Raw genomic sequence first — 15714 nt, forward strand, 5'->3', positions numbered from 1 at the left:
GAGAGGTCTGCACGCCATCTGGAACCCTCCTCCGGTGGCCAGGGAGCAGCCGGGGATCAAACTGGCGCTGCAGAGGCTGCGGGCAGCTTCGCAACCCAGCGTCAACCACTGCACCACCAGGGAAGCCCTATTTAGGAACATTATTAAGAAGAAGCTGAGTTGTGGGAGTGATACTTTCTGGAGAGATGTTAGTGCATTGGCATTAAGATCTAGACTACTTTTGGATCCTGGCTCTGCCTCATATCAGCTGTACGAACTTGATCATTTACTTAAACTTTGTGCATATTAGTTTCCTCATAAAAATGGGTAAGAACAGGGGACCTCCCTGGTGGCTCAAGCGGTTAAGACTCAACCTATGAAGCTATCCACAGCCACTGCAGCACCAGTTCGATCCCCAGTGGGCCAGGGAGCAACCCACATGGCGCAGCAGATCTCTCCTGACTCGCCCGCTGCTCCCGTCAGAAGTGTATTTCAGTCATTCCGCCTGTTCTGTTCCCACTTTCTCTCTGGTGAATCCTCTCACCTCCACACCTCTGGCCTGTACTCCAGTTCTTGTATGCATAGATAAATAAATCTTTCAAAAAAATAAAGTGGGTAAGAACAGAACCAAACTTATTGGGTTGTTGTAAAGATGAAATTCTTGCAAAAGACTTAGACTAGTGTCTGGCACAACACAGTTAACAAATCTTAGATCTTTTGCATATTTGTCTTCATTTCATTTTTAATGTCTGATAGTCTGTTGCATTCTGGGAAAGCAGACATTGTGTTTATTAAAAGTTGCATATAATAGGGGGCCTTCCTGGTGGCGCAAGGGGTTAAGATGCAGCATAATGAAGTTATCTACAGCTAATGCAGCACGAGTTCGATCCCCAGCCAGAGAGCTGATCCACATGGCACAGCATACCTCTCCTTGTCTTGCCCGCTGCTACCCTTAGCAGTGTATTTCAGTCAATCCTCCTATTCTGTTCTCCATTCTTTCTCTGGTGAATCCTCTCACCCCCAGCACCTCTGGCACACACCCCAGTTCTTGTATGCATAAATAAATCAATTTTTTTTTTAAAAAAAGTTGCATATAATAGAGCATGAGCTTTCTTACAGCTATTTTGGCTGTGTCAAAGCATTTTTACTTATAGATTTTTTTTTTCTTATTGTGACAAGAACACTTAACATGAAATCTGCACTCCTCAGTTTTTAAGTGCATAATACACTATTGGTAATTATAAACACATTGGTGTACAGCAGATCTCTAGAAGTTATTCATCTTACATAGCTGAAACTTTACACTTTTTGAATAACAACTTGCCATTTCCTCTTCTCAGTTCCCTCAGCAATCACCTTTGTATTCTGCTCCTATAAGTTTGACTATTTTATTTATTTTCTGAGTTTAACTATTTTAGATTCCTCATTTAAGTGCATTTGACTTTCTGTGACTGGCTCATTTCACTTAGCATATTTTCAAGGTTCATCCATGTTGTCACATAAGGGAGGATTTATTTCTATACAAGGACTGAATGATACCCCATTGTGTGTATGTGTCAAATTTTCTTTATCCACTCACATATTGATGGATATTTAAGTTGCCTTCATATTTTGGCTATTCTGACTAATGCCGCAATGAACAGGGGAGCATAAGTATCTCTTCAAGACACTTATGGTAATTCCTTTGGGTAAAAATCAGAAGCTGGGTTGCTTAATCATAGTAGTTCTATTTGCAATGTTTTTGAGGAATCTGTATATTGTTTTGCATAGTAGTTACAATAATACACATTCCTATGCACTACTTTATATTCCAACCAACAGTGTTCAATGGCTCCAGTTTCTCATCGGAAGTTCTCATTCTTTCTTATCAGAACTTCTCCTACATTCTCACCAGAACTTATCCATTCTCAAAAGAACTGTCCTTTGTTTTCTGGATAATAATCAATCTGAAAGGTATGAGGTCATATCTGATGTGGGTTTTATTTGTATTTCTCTGATGATCACTTATGTTGAGCATCGTTTTATACATGTGTTGGCAATTTCTCTGACTGGAGTTTTTTTTTTAAGATTTATTTATGCATACAACAACTGGGGTGTAGACCAGATGTGGAGGGGGTAAAAGGATTTACCAGAGACAGAGTGGGGAGCAGAACAGGAGGATCTACTAAAATACACTGCTGAGGGGTGCAGCGGGTTAGCTCCCTGATGAGGGATCGAACTCATTTGCAGTGCCTGGTGATAGCTTGATAGTGCTGAGACTTTAACACCCTGTGCCACCAGGGAGGCTCTGTCTTGGAGAATTTTTTATTAAAGTCTTTTGCCTGTTTTTAAAACCTGGTTATTTGATTTCGGGGCTTGGGGGGAATTCTTTGTTTTGCTATTGTTTTGAATTATAAAAGTTCCTTTTATATTTTGGATATTAATTCCCTATCAAATATGTGATTTTCAAATATTTTCCCATACTGTTTGTTTACTTTTAATTTTTTTTACTTTGTCCCAGTGTAAGTAAGTTTCTGGATACCTAAGCTGTTAAAAGCATCCACATATTATTATGAACTCAAATAAGCTGGAGACAAAAGACTGAAACAACTTTTGATATTATTAATAAAATAACAAAGGAGAAGGTTAAGGGAAATAATATTAAATATTAGAAAGCAGAAGTTCCCATAATTTGATTCAGGATATACTATTTTCAAGTATTTTATACTAAATATTATTAAATCAATATATTAGTTAGTATCTTATACATTCACTCAAATAAGCACTTTTTTACTTTGTATAAATTACATTAATTTGAATTACATGAGTTGTCATGAACAAAATGGCACTCTACCAAAAATATTTTGTAATAGTTTATTCAGTAATTCAGAAATACTTCTTCATTTTTACTTTGGAAGTCATGGGATTCTTTTAAAAATATCTCTGCCTTTCTTTTATCTATTTTCTAACATTACAATCTGGTTTTATTTAAAATATGCGATTATAGCACATTTATCAACAATTAGGAAAGGACACAGATAATAAAAATATGAGATCTGCAAACTCACTCTGCCCATGCCTGTGTGGTTTGAGTAACTAGACAGGACTTAAGACAATTCTAATTGCATCACAACTCCTTTGGTTTTATCATCAGGACTCACAGCCTGTAGGATATGTAGAACCTCAAATCTGTGTCACAAATCCTAGAGTCTGAAGATCCCGATGGCAAAATACCTCATTCCTATGGCCTTAGACTCATGTAGAATGGGTAGATGACATAATGTGGTTTTCACCTGTAAGCTGACAGGTATCTCACTATTACCAAGTAAATAACTCCTCTCTCTTTTCTGACAAAGCATTGCTAGTTTTCCATCTGCCTCCTCAATGACTAGGTTGAAAAAGCAGTTTGGTTTCCATGAAAGAAACATGGTCTAGAAATACAAAGTCAAATAGAACCCTCTTACATATGACTCATTATTAGAGACATGTCTACAATTCAGGTTTCTTCATGCCTCCTGGCACAAAACAAATGCTCACAGAGGAAAGTGAGCTTAAGACAGGAAGTCTATAGATCTATACCCACTAGACTTTGGAGACACATGTAAAAAGGTAGACACACTGAGATAAATAATCAGAACTGAATCTATCATGTTGTACTGTTACAGGCTGGCAAACTTTTCTTTATAAAGGGTCAGTTAATATCTTAGACTTTGCAAGCCATATGGTCTCTGTTGCAGCACTGTTTACAATAGTCAAGCTACGGAAACAACTGAAGTGCCCAATGATAGATGAGTGGATAAAGAATATGTGGAATTTATACACAATGGAATACTACTTAACTATTAAAAAAAGAGATGAAATATTGCCATTTGCAGCAACATGGGTGGAACTGGAGGAGATTATGCTAAGCAAAATGTCAGAAGGAGAGAGACAAATATGAGGTGATTTCACTCATATGTGAAATATATAAAACAAAACAAAAGAACAGACACAAGCAAAATATGCAAACCCTTGAAATAAGACTGCAGAACTGAGTTTACCAGAAAGGGAAAGAGGGAGTGAGAGCAAAACATGGAGGCAATGATGGAGGATTATTGGGGTTTTGGTGGTAGGTACAGTATGAGAAGATATATCATAGAGGTGTGAATCTAAACCCCCAAAACACATATAGTGCTTTAAAACAACATTACCTCAATGAACATTACTGGGGAAAAAACCAAATGGGAAACTTTAATGATCAAATGTAATGTGTACACCTTATTTAGATGCTGGTTCAAAGAAAACAATTATAAAAATAATTGCTATAGTATTTAAGAACAATTAAACACACAGTGATAATATTTAAAATTATTAGTAAAATATAAATTGGTTGTGAAGGGTAAGTTAAATAATGCATATATAGCTCTTAACAAAGTATTTGAGACATGAAAATTCCTCTTTAAATGTCTGTTATTATAATTCTTATCATTCCCTTTAACAGACATAAACAACAATACAGTAATAGTTATGTGGCTTTCTGGATGTTTGTTTGTCAAGGTTTTGACAGCACCAGAGTTAGTATCTCATTTGTGAGGACTTTCATATTAATGTGGTCCTTTCTATTTAATTTATTTCACTTTGCATAATCCCCTCCAGCATGGACCATGTTGTTGCAAATGGCAAGAGTTTATCTCTTTTAATTGCTGAGTAACAATATATACTGCATCTTCCTGATCTGTTCATCACTGGCAAGTAGGTATATTCCATAGTTTGGCTATTGTAAATAGTGCTGCAATAAACTTAGCAGCTTCAATAAAAATAAAATTAAATTGTTAATGCTTAAACAATGTTGTTTATCCAATATCACTAATGAATGTTTAAAGTCTACATTACCATACTTAAAGTAGTTCACTGATGAAGATGCTCATTCTCCTTAACTTTTTCTCACACTTATTCTCATATATTGTCATTAGTTGAAACACTGGGATTCAAGAAGTTAAAAGAGGAAAAGTGAATGCTTGAGGCTTAGGGATGCAAGGGACAAAATGGTAAATTAGGTTTATAGTTACCATTAGAATACTATTTGAATTGTTTTTCTCCTTCTTATTAACAACATGCATCTTGGATACATCTTCAACTTTTTCTCTTTTTCCCCCCAAAACTTGACAATCCAAGTAGATTACTTAGAAGAACCAAGGCACATGGAAATAACGATAGGGGAAAAAGTCTTCTATTTTTCTCATTGAAACATCACATCTCCACAAAATGGCCATTATCTGGCTGCCACTTCTCTATTACAGTCACTCAAATGGCAGTAGATTTGACTATTTTGTTTACTTTAACACAGATTTATTCTTTATCTTTTTTCTTGGTGGGCCTCACCTCTGAACTTCCATTAAGTGCTTCTTATAGGGTTGAGACACAGATGAAACTTTTCACATGTGTGAAAAGCTTAGTGCTAAAGATGTTAATAAGCTTAAGCAATGAACATTCTCCAGAATGTGGAGAGAACATCCAGGCATGTTTGTATTTATCAAAATGTGATTTCATAAAGTGAGAAAGATTTAATTGAAGGATCACAGAAATTATATGTATAAAGTACTCTGCATTTAAAGATTTAAAAATATATCATAAAATATAAGTCTTGTTTTCTATTTTACTGAAAAGTTTGGGTTTCACTAAGTATGAAGTTTACCCAAGGGTTCATAAAATCAGGACCAGGCATGCAAACAGAGTGCAAGCTGTTTGAGGAAAAAATCCAGTGAAATCCACCCGACTGCTTGATTTTACACACACACACACACACACACACACATACACACACACAAGGTAGGTAAAGGGGCTTGTCACCAATGGTTTTGTAATTTTCTATATTAAATGCTCAGAGAGATGATCTTGTCGTGTGCTTTTTTGAGAGCCTCATGGCCTCTCAGCATAGTGAAGAACTGGCTACTTTGAGCTGTGTTTCTTTCAGATGTGGTTCAGAAAAAATGTTATGATTAAGGTCCAAAACAAATTAGTGTCCATACAATTAAGGAAATACATCTCAACATTAATTATTAGCAAATGTATCAGAGTTAGGACTATAAACAGGACCTTCACTGCCAGTCCATTTTATTTATGAAATAAATTTGTGGAAGACCTACTATGTGGGAGGCATTCTCTCATTTTATTTATTTATTACTTCCCAGTACTGAGGAATCTAAGTGTGGAGGTTTTCAGAAGACACTTTTGGTGTTCATTGAGGCTTCAAACATTGTATGCATTTTATTAAGTATAAACAACTTCATCCTTTTGGTCTAAGGTGGAAAGGCTGACCCCAGGTTAGTGATGGGTTGGTCAAATATTCCCACTCAAAGTTTGAAGCATATTACATGCCTGAAGAGTGTAAAGAATAATAGGATAATGGCTTACATGCAGTCACCATTGTATTCTGGAAAGGATTTGATGAGCTCACTCATTTTGAATTAAAAATGAATTGTAATTGTGTACTAACAATAGAGAAATCTTCCATTGTCTTAAAGCACAAGAATAAACTATACGTGCAAATTTTGGGGAAACAGATTTATAGATCTAAAGGTAAAGGTTTCTATGTAGTATTTCTAAAATCACTCACTGAATTCAAAATTTGACCATGTCAATTTTGTTAATTACTTTTCTTATCTTCCATTTTCTTTTCTGAGAATGGAAATAATAACATTGAACTTTCAGGGCTATTACAAGGGAAATGCATTTAAAAGGCCCGGCAAAGAAGAAGGGACTGTCTCTCACTTTCACTTAGTGTTTTGATTGTTTCTACTGAAGGACTGTGTGCTTAAACTGCTGTGGGGGTTTGGGAAAAAAAATTGTGCTTTGTCTTTCTTTATTCATAACATTTACCATACACCATCATCTTTTCCCCTTATGCTAGAGAACAGAAAAATGAAAACAAATATCAAAACAGTAATAATCTATTTTAATAATTACTTTGTTGCCCTGGATGTACTTTGTGAATTCTAAGCAGGCAGCTATTCTACTTCCTTCCCATTGTACATGTTCTGCTTTTTTGAAATGAGGGCTTTTCAGTTACCAGTTTTTAAGGAGAAATAATTAGGAAAGTCCTGAGATCTTAAATGCCTAAAGGCTATGGAATGCAGTGGCTTTATTTTTCTTAGCCAGAGGACATGCAAATATTTAATTATGAATCATCTAAGCTGAGACTTCCTTATAGTAATAGTGGCAGGTCATGAGAGCATTTCTTTTGTCAATGTCTGATAATCAGGAGCCTCGGGGGATATTAACTCAACTTTGGATCCAAGTCCTTTCGCCTCCTTTTCCGCGAAGGTGCCTTCTGGAAAATCTCAGAGTGCCCAGATTATTTTTTTTTTCTCTTATGCACCACCAAGATTTTAGATATAAGAGATTATTGTGCAGTTTTCATGACTGCAATCCAGAACATTTAAATTTTTTCTCCTCCCATTCATTCGACAAATATTTTGAGTATATATGCCAGACATTTGCTGGAGATAAAGATGAAAAAGACAAATTTTAAACCCTAAAAAATGTCAATCTTTTCAATCTTATAGATGAGTTAAAATATAAGGTTTAAGTACTGTGCTTAGGCATAGGACAGATTCTATGGAATCAAATGAATGAAAGTTATCAATTATATAGAAGGGTGATCAGGAGGGGAGACAGAAGTGGCATCTCAGCCTAAGAAAACATAAGCAGAAATTGATCATGGAAACCTTCCTGGACTAGAGTGAGCTTGGACCAATGATGATCTCATTCAATGTTCTACTCACATTTAGCCAGAAAGAACATCAGAAAGGTGTCCCAGGAGGAAGAGGTCAAATCAATGCCCAAGATGAATAAAGAGTTCTTGTGTCTATTGTTTTTGTTTGTTTGGCCAAAAGGGTCATAGATAACATGTAGTTTTTTTAATCTAAAGAATGGCATCTAAATATGTTAGATGCCCTATTATGAGTTTGAAAATCTGCATTTTTATCCTTTAGTGAATATTTTACTTCCTTCATCATCATCTTGCTTATATGTTTCAGTTCCACTTGACGTTAGCATCATTTATTGAATATGCTGATCTAAGATATTGATCAGTAGCGTGCAAACTTTTTGAAAAGCCCAGAAACCTGTGTGACTTCGTAAGTTAGGTATTCAAGAATAGGTCATCATACTTCTGTAAGCACACATCATACACTAGTCCATGATGATCATCTCTTAATCATACACACCTTTCTCTACCCACTTCCTACTTTGTTCACTAACTCACGACTCACACTTCCTTCCATTACCTCAACATTTATTCTCATTTTGATGAAAAGCCCCCCCCCCCATCCCAGGACAAGGATTTTGAATATAGACAAAAGGTAACTTTTCTTTGAAAAGAAATGCATTTAGGAATATTAAATAGTAAAGGGGCAAAATACGGACTATAAATTAGTTGAGGGAATAGTGAACAATGAATGGAAGGTGTGTTGAAGAAACATTTTCTAATAGAGAGATGAAAATTGGAAATGATTAGTATGAGAGATGTTGAAAAGAGTAACTCAGGAGACTTGTATAATGACTATTTTATGGATTTTTTTATATGCCACAAAAATGCAAAAGAAATAGTCATGCAGTGCTCATCTATCTGGAAAGGACGACTAATAGACACTATAAAACCAGAAGAATAAAAACCTTTTTGCTCAACAGATATGAAAGTACAGAAAATCGTTTTAGAAATCTAAACCGAAAAACAAATAGTGTCCACAGAGGAGAATGGATTTCACAGGTAGTAAGATATAAAAATACTCTGATTTCAGTGACTGCCCAATGCTTTATCATCACAGAATTAAAAAAAAAAAAAACAAACAGAAAATAATGCTGTGACTCTTATAGTGGGTGCCATGGTACCTAGCCCAGATTCAGCCTTCAGAAGCAGTGATTTCCCAAACTGGTGAACATGTTGCTTGCTGACATCTCAGAGCTTACTCATTCCCCAGGAATAGCTCAGACCCGAAACAAGTCCTCTCCAAATGGCCACGACTTTTCTGGCAAGGCAGCCCTAAAGACTGGACAAAGTGACAAACAAATGCTTGCAGTTTGAACCTCGTGTAGTCCAGAACAACTCTGAAGGGCCATTCTAGCTCTAGAACTGGTAGGTAGGATTGACTGATGACTCCTGTAAAGGAATTCTAGTTCCACTTCTCCCTCTGCTGCCTGCACAGCCATTCCCTAATACCACTTCCTGATAAACTCACTGCTCGCAGATCTTAATCTCAGAGTCTGTCTGTCTCCCAAAGAACTTAATCTAAGGAAACTCTCTAGATACATCTTATTTTATATCTGAGAAACCCAAGCCTGAACAGTTGAATTATTTGTTCAAGGTAGTGCTATTGGTAAGTAACATATTTGGGAATAGACTCTTGACTCCGGATTCATTGATGTGCTCTGTCCATCTGGAATATTAGCCTCTACAATAAATACCTATAAAAATTCAATTACTAAAGTTTATTGTAGGTTCTATATCAAATACTTTACTTCTAGCAAAGATAATTCTAAATTAAGCCTGAATAGGGCCTCCCCTGGTGGCGCAGTGGTTGAGCTCTGGGCTGCGAGGCTGCCCGCAGCCTCTGCAGCACAGGTTCGTTTCCTGACCGCCGGCAAGGGTCCCACAAAAAAATAAAATAAAATAAAATAAAAATAAATTAAGCCTGAATATTTTTGTGCCCTTAATAATGCTTAGCTGAGAGTTCTTTCTTTATATATAATATTGCAATGGTAGAAAAGGAAGTTCGTCAATACTATGTTTCTTATGCCTATAATTCCCAGAAGACATTGCTTGCCAAGTTCTTCAACAATAGTGGCAAACCAGAACTGAAAGCCATGAATCTACAGTTGGTATTGTACTGCATTGACCTGCCAATGACTCATTTATCAATTTGTGTTCTATTTCTTAAATACTACTGTCAGTCTGAGATCATTAGTTCCATCATGTTTTCAAAATAGCTTTTAACTTTTTTTTTTTTACTCTTCTGCATGGATATGTATACTAATATCTACCTAGATTGCTATTTTGGAATCAAGTTGTCCTTTGAAGTTTGAGCTTTATTATGAAACCATTTTGATATTGGGGCTGATAAATGCAAACATAATTGGTGACAATCTACAGATTTCAAGGGTTTTACAAAGACAGAAGTTGTCTTCTATCTCACAGTAAAGCATTGATTTCAACATTCATGTTCAACCTTCATCAGGGTTCAGCTACAGATGGTGAGTCCAAGAGGAAATCATAATTCTGCATTCAGAACCCTGTAGATCTAGCCCTGATTCTCCTCCAGAATACAACACAGTGCCCACTCTAAGAACCCTGTTGACAATCCTTCAGGAAATCACATTGTGCTAGACATTTTTATCCAGTCAGTTTTCACAATGGCCCTGCTTTTGCTGTCAGAGGTGATGGCTTTTTACAAAATGAATTTAAAATTAAATAAGTTTTATATAATCTTAAATGGCCTGGCTTGATGCCACATAGACATTTAAAAATACCAGAAGTAAAGTAGTTTGTACGCCAGTATAGGCCGTATTTTCTTTGATTTGGGTATTAAACCAAGCATTTTGTTTATGATGCTACATATTAATATTGGTTTTTAATGTTTGACAAGTTATAACAAATTTGAACTACATTATCCTCCCTAAGTGATTCACAAGGACAGCCCACTGATTCTGTGTGACATTCCGATCAAAATAATTGCCTAAGAAAAGCATTTCAGTGACATATTCACCACAGCAGTCATTCAAAGCCCTTTAAAAACATTGAGTCACATACTTTCATAACATCTCTGAGAGGTAAATGGGTGGCCAATATTATTATTCCCAGTCTACTTAAGGAGATGACCATTTTGTTCAAAGATGCTGTCTCTATTTGCGAAATTCTCTCTATACACTATTCCTTTCTGCTGACTTAACCCATTCTGTGCTCAGAAAGGTTTCCAAACGTTTACATTAGAAACTCAAAGAGAGGCAATTGATGTCCAAAAGTCCCCAAATTTTTCCCTCAATTCATTTTTCAAATCATAATAGATTTAGGGACTTTTTTTTTTTCCTTCCAAATTCTCAGGCATCCTGGAAATTCAGCTTACGGCATTACTGACAACATGCAACCATCTTCTACCTGCTTGCCGCCACAGACAAGGTCATCATTTCATAAAGCCACTTGCTCCAGTTTTCTGATGTTTTAGCTTTAGAAAGGACTTTAACATACTGACCTGAAATCTGCCTTTCAGATCTCACTTGTTCTTGATTTTTAGAAAAACAAAGAACACAGAAGCTCTTTACATACTGGAAAGTGTCTCTTCTGTCTTGATTTCAGTAACCTAGTTATCCTTTCTGATTAGGATACTAAGTGTCAGGGTCTCCCTAAAATACATTATTCAATATTGAAACCAGTCTTTGCAATGCAGTTTAAACAGAAAAGAGCACAGAGGCTCTAACTCTCAGTGGCAGAACTGCTCCAAGACTCAAGATGCTAAAGCAATGTGACTGATTTATTTTTCCTTTCTTGCTATTTTGAAAAACATGTTAAGTTAGACAAGTCAGAAATTTCTGCTGCCCTGTCATTATAGCATCTGTGCATAATTACATCAAAAAGTCAATATTGTTAGCATATGGAAGAAAACTTGGATCACAGTGTTGGTTATCCTATGTTGCAACACTTTTCTTTGCTTCCTCTCTCTTCTGACTTGGATTCAAAGAAGCAGGACCTGGGGAGGAACCCTTCTGTCTTTCATGTCTGTGCCAGCACCACACTGCTCTCAGCAGCCCAGTTCTCTGAAACAGGACAGGCAGTCAGATATGTTTTGGTCCAATGAATAGCTGGAGGACTTCTATCTGACTCATTATTTTATCCCATTGACTAGCAGGATATCCAAGGCCTCTTTGATTGAGGTTCTATGATTGAAAGCAAAATCTCAGCACATTTTAGGGTTGAGATTCCAAGTATTTGTCTCAATGCCAGAGTTGTCTCAATCAAAGATATTTCTTGGGCATGATTTTCTTTACGTCAAATACTATCTTATTTATAGAATTCCTTGTAGAATAAAAGTTTGGAGATAAGACACTAGCATTTATTTCTGCAGATGTTTAAAAATATAATCATTTTAGTCTATGATTCTAATATGCTTTTTAAAATCCAATTTAGGATTTACTGGTTCTAATTTGAGTATATTTGTTAGAGCAAAGCTCTTATATCAATATAAGTAGTCCCCTGCTATTTTATGTAAAAAACTGATAGCTGAAAGAGAAAGGAAACATCAGCTATACAAAATTGTTCCTGGATTAATACAGGTTAAGGGATGAACTCCATGCAATTAACCAGCATCTTTGTGCTCAGCTGCCCATTACAAAATAGGGCTATGACCAAAGGCTTGGGCTACCAGAGATATGTGGAACTGGATTCCCTGTGCAGAATAGGTTTATAGAGGTGAATGGAATATCAGATATCACCCAATTCCACTTCCTAATTTTTATTATTATTTTAAAATTCCTCTTTAAATAGAGGTCCAGTAAAATTAAATGACTTATTCACAGCTAAATAGATAGGAAATAACCATTTCAGGACTATAATGAATATCTTCTGATATCTACATCATCACTCCCTCCTCCTACAATAGCTTCTGCTAACTATGACTTTATTTACCTGACACTTTATTTTTTTTTTGCCTTTTTAATTTTTATTGTTTTTATTTAAATATTTTATTTTATATAATTCTTACATCTTTTTTCATCTTTGCACAATATATGCATTTTCATTTTGGTTATATTCCCCATACAATTGCACGCCCCCCCCCCTTATTTTGACTCTAGTCCTTCTTTTCCCCAGCCCCCTGCCCCCGCAGTGTGTCTCTGGTTTATAGTTGCTTGTTGATTTTGATTTTTACTTTGTATTGATTAGTCTTTTTTCTGGTCTCTTATTTAGGTTTTCTAAATTCCTGCTATGAGTGACACCATCCTTTACCTGACACTTTAAAAGTGGTAAAAAGTCTAGCAGAACTTTGTGCTAAGGACTTGGCCTTGCTTGGCTCCTGGAAAGATAATTGAAAACCTAAGATATTTTCTCATGCCTCCTTCTTAAGATTTATTTATTTATTTATTTATTTATTTATTTATTCATTCATTCATTTATTTAGATTTATTTATTCATGCATAGAAGAACTGGGGAGATGTGTGGGAGTGTGAGAGGATTCACCAGAGACAGAGCAGGGCACAGAATAGGCAGACTGACTGAAATACACTGCTGAGGAGAGCAGCGGGCAAGACAGGAGAGGTCTGCCATGCCATGTGGATATCTCTCCTGGCTGGATTGAACTGGTGCTGCAGAGGCTGCGGACAGCTTAACAGTGTGGCGCTCAACTGCCTGTGCCACCAGGGGAGGCCCCTTCTTAAGTTTTAAATTTCATTCTTGTAAAGTTGACTATGGCTCCTTATAATACAATATGACAAATAATAATGGGGATTGGTGTAATGATGACAATAAAAATAATACCTACAAAGCATTTAAGCAATGTTTGGCTCCAAAATGGTCATTTAGTATTAAGTATTATAACCTAATTTAAGCATTAAATTAACTTTATGAATATATAATTTTATTATCCCTCACTTTAGAGTTGATATTAGTGAGGCACTGATTTACATAGTTTCTCAAAAGAGACAGATTTAGCATTGAACCAAGGGCCTGCATTCTTAGCTGCCTCATTAATACTATCTAAACCAAGATAATGTAGTAAAGATTTTAATAAGGCTAGAAGAAATGAATGTCCTTGGGAGATGTTCTGAAACTACTGAGAACTATTTACAGACATTTTTAAAAATTTTTTATTAGCCTTTTCTGGCTTGTTTAATTGCAATGAAGAATCCCAAGAGTGAATCATACTTACTCTGCAACCACAGATATCAAAGTACCCTCCCATCAAAGTTCAGTACTGGGAAGAACTCCTAGCTTCCCAGAATTCCAGATCAACATCTCAGCTTGTTTCAAAGATGCCTTCTCCACTAGTTAGAAGACTCCACCCATTCCCTTCCCTACATACCTACATCCCAACTCAGGTTCCAAAGCAGAAAAGCTGAATTCCTGGCACTCAAATGCAAGCCCAAGCAAGACACCTTTCTACCCAACACTTAAAATTCTCTAATAAGTAGGATGGTTTCAAGGAACAGAGAAAGCAAATCCCTAATCAGTGACTTGTCTCCTGCACCATTTGGAGTTCTGCCTGCTTGCCAGCCATAAGTCTGCTCTCTGCAACAGGGATGATCAGATATGAGGCAGTTTCTACTGCCCCAGACATAAAATCACATAGATCTGAGACACCTCCACATAAAATATGAGTAGACTTTACATACAATGGGCCTGAAGATACTAGAGACCTGATTGAATAAGAACAGGACAATGTAGGTTGTAAATTCTTTACAGGGCTTTGACAAAAACCTCCTGAAGGTTGCTATTTCATTGAACTTATTCTGCCATTTACAACCACTTAACCACTTTACATTTCAATTAGCTTTTCTCTCACATCATTGGTGTGAGATATATAGAGAGAAGATGAGTGGTAAGAACTAGCCATGTAAACAGAAGCCACTGGGATCAAAATAACATCATTCTGAGGTGGACTTCATTTCTGACCCTACACTGGGCTTCTTTTTTTAAAAGATTTATTTATTTATGCATATAAGAGCTGGGATGAGACCAGAGATGTGGCGGGTGAGAGGATTCACCAGAGACAGAGTGAAAAGCAGAACAGGCAGATCTACTGAAATACACTATTGAGGGGAGCAGCGGGTGAGAGAAGAGACTTCTGCTGTGCCATGTGGGTCACCTCCCTGGCTGGCCAGGGAATAGAACTCATGCTGCAGTGGCTGTAGATAGCTTCATAGTGCTCCACCTTAACCCCTTGTGCCACCAGGGAGACCCCCCATACTGGCCTTCTGAAAGTCTAGCCACATGGGTTCATTCAGAAGCATCTCTGCAATGGCTGCCATTCACCAACATGTACTCATGTAGCTACTACAGCAATCTTAGTCTCAGCATCAACCAGATCTGGAAACCCTCCTATAGATAAACTCAGAATTTTAGATCTGAAAGCCAAAAATAATAAAAAAGAGGAAATGAATCAAATTCCAACTGAGTGGGAAAAAAAAAAAAGGCTTGTATGCCCTCAAGGCAGAGGCAGAGGAGCCATCTACACACATTGATAACCTATGACTCAACATTTTATCACTTAGAGCTCACAAGTCTTAAGTCCCAGTGGGATGGATGCTACTTCTGTTCAGAAGGGGTGCCCTTGTGGGGAAGTGGTTTTTGGCAGAAGAGAGTGGGTAAGCCCTCTCTTTGTATTGAGGCCTGTGATGGCCTTTTCATGACTATTATTTTCCACCCTACAAGCTAAATCCATCCTTTTCATTATTTTTTTTTCTGAAGAAGCAAAGGGAAGCCCTTGAGATTCGTGTTGGTATCAACAGGAAACCTGGAAAAAAGAAAAAGAGGAAACCAAAATACACATGACTAAGAATAGGAAATTTTAAGTGCATGGCTTTTGGAAAGGAAAATTACACTTCTAATGAGTTAGTTGGATTGAAGGGGAGGAGGGGTGTGGGGTAGGGCGTGGAGTAGAAAGAGTTAGGGAAGGGAGGAGGGATCTTCTTTACATAGGAATCAAGGGTGACCTCATATGCTATTTTATGTGGTTTTTAAGAAAGCATTTGGCAAAACCCAACATATTTCATAATTACCTTATTCTCACGAAA

Source organism: Talpa europaea (assembly GCF_964194135.1).
Source record: "Talpa europaea genome assembly, chromosome: 4".
NCBI classification, from domain to species: Eukaryota; Metazoa; Chordata; class Mammalia; order Eulipotyphla; family Talpidae; genus Talpa; species Talpa europaea.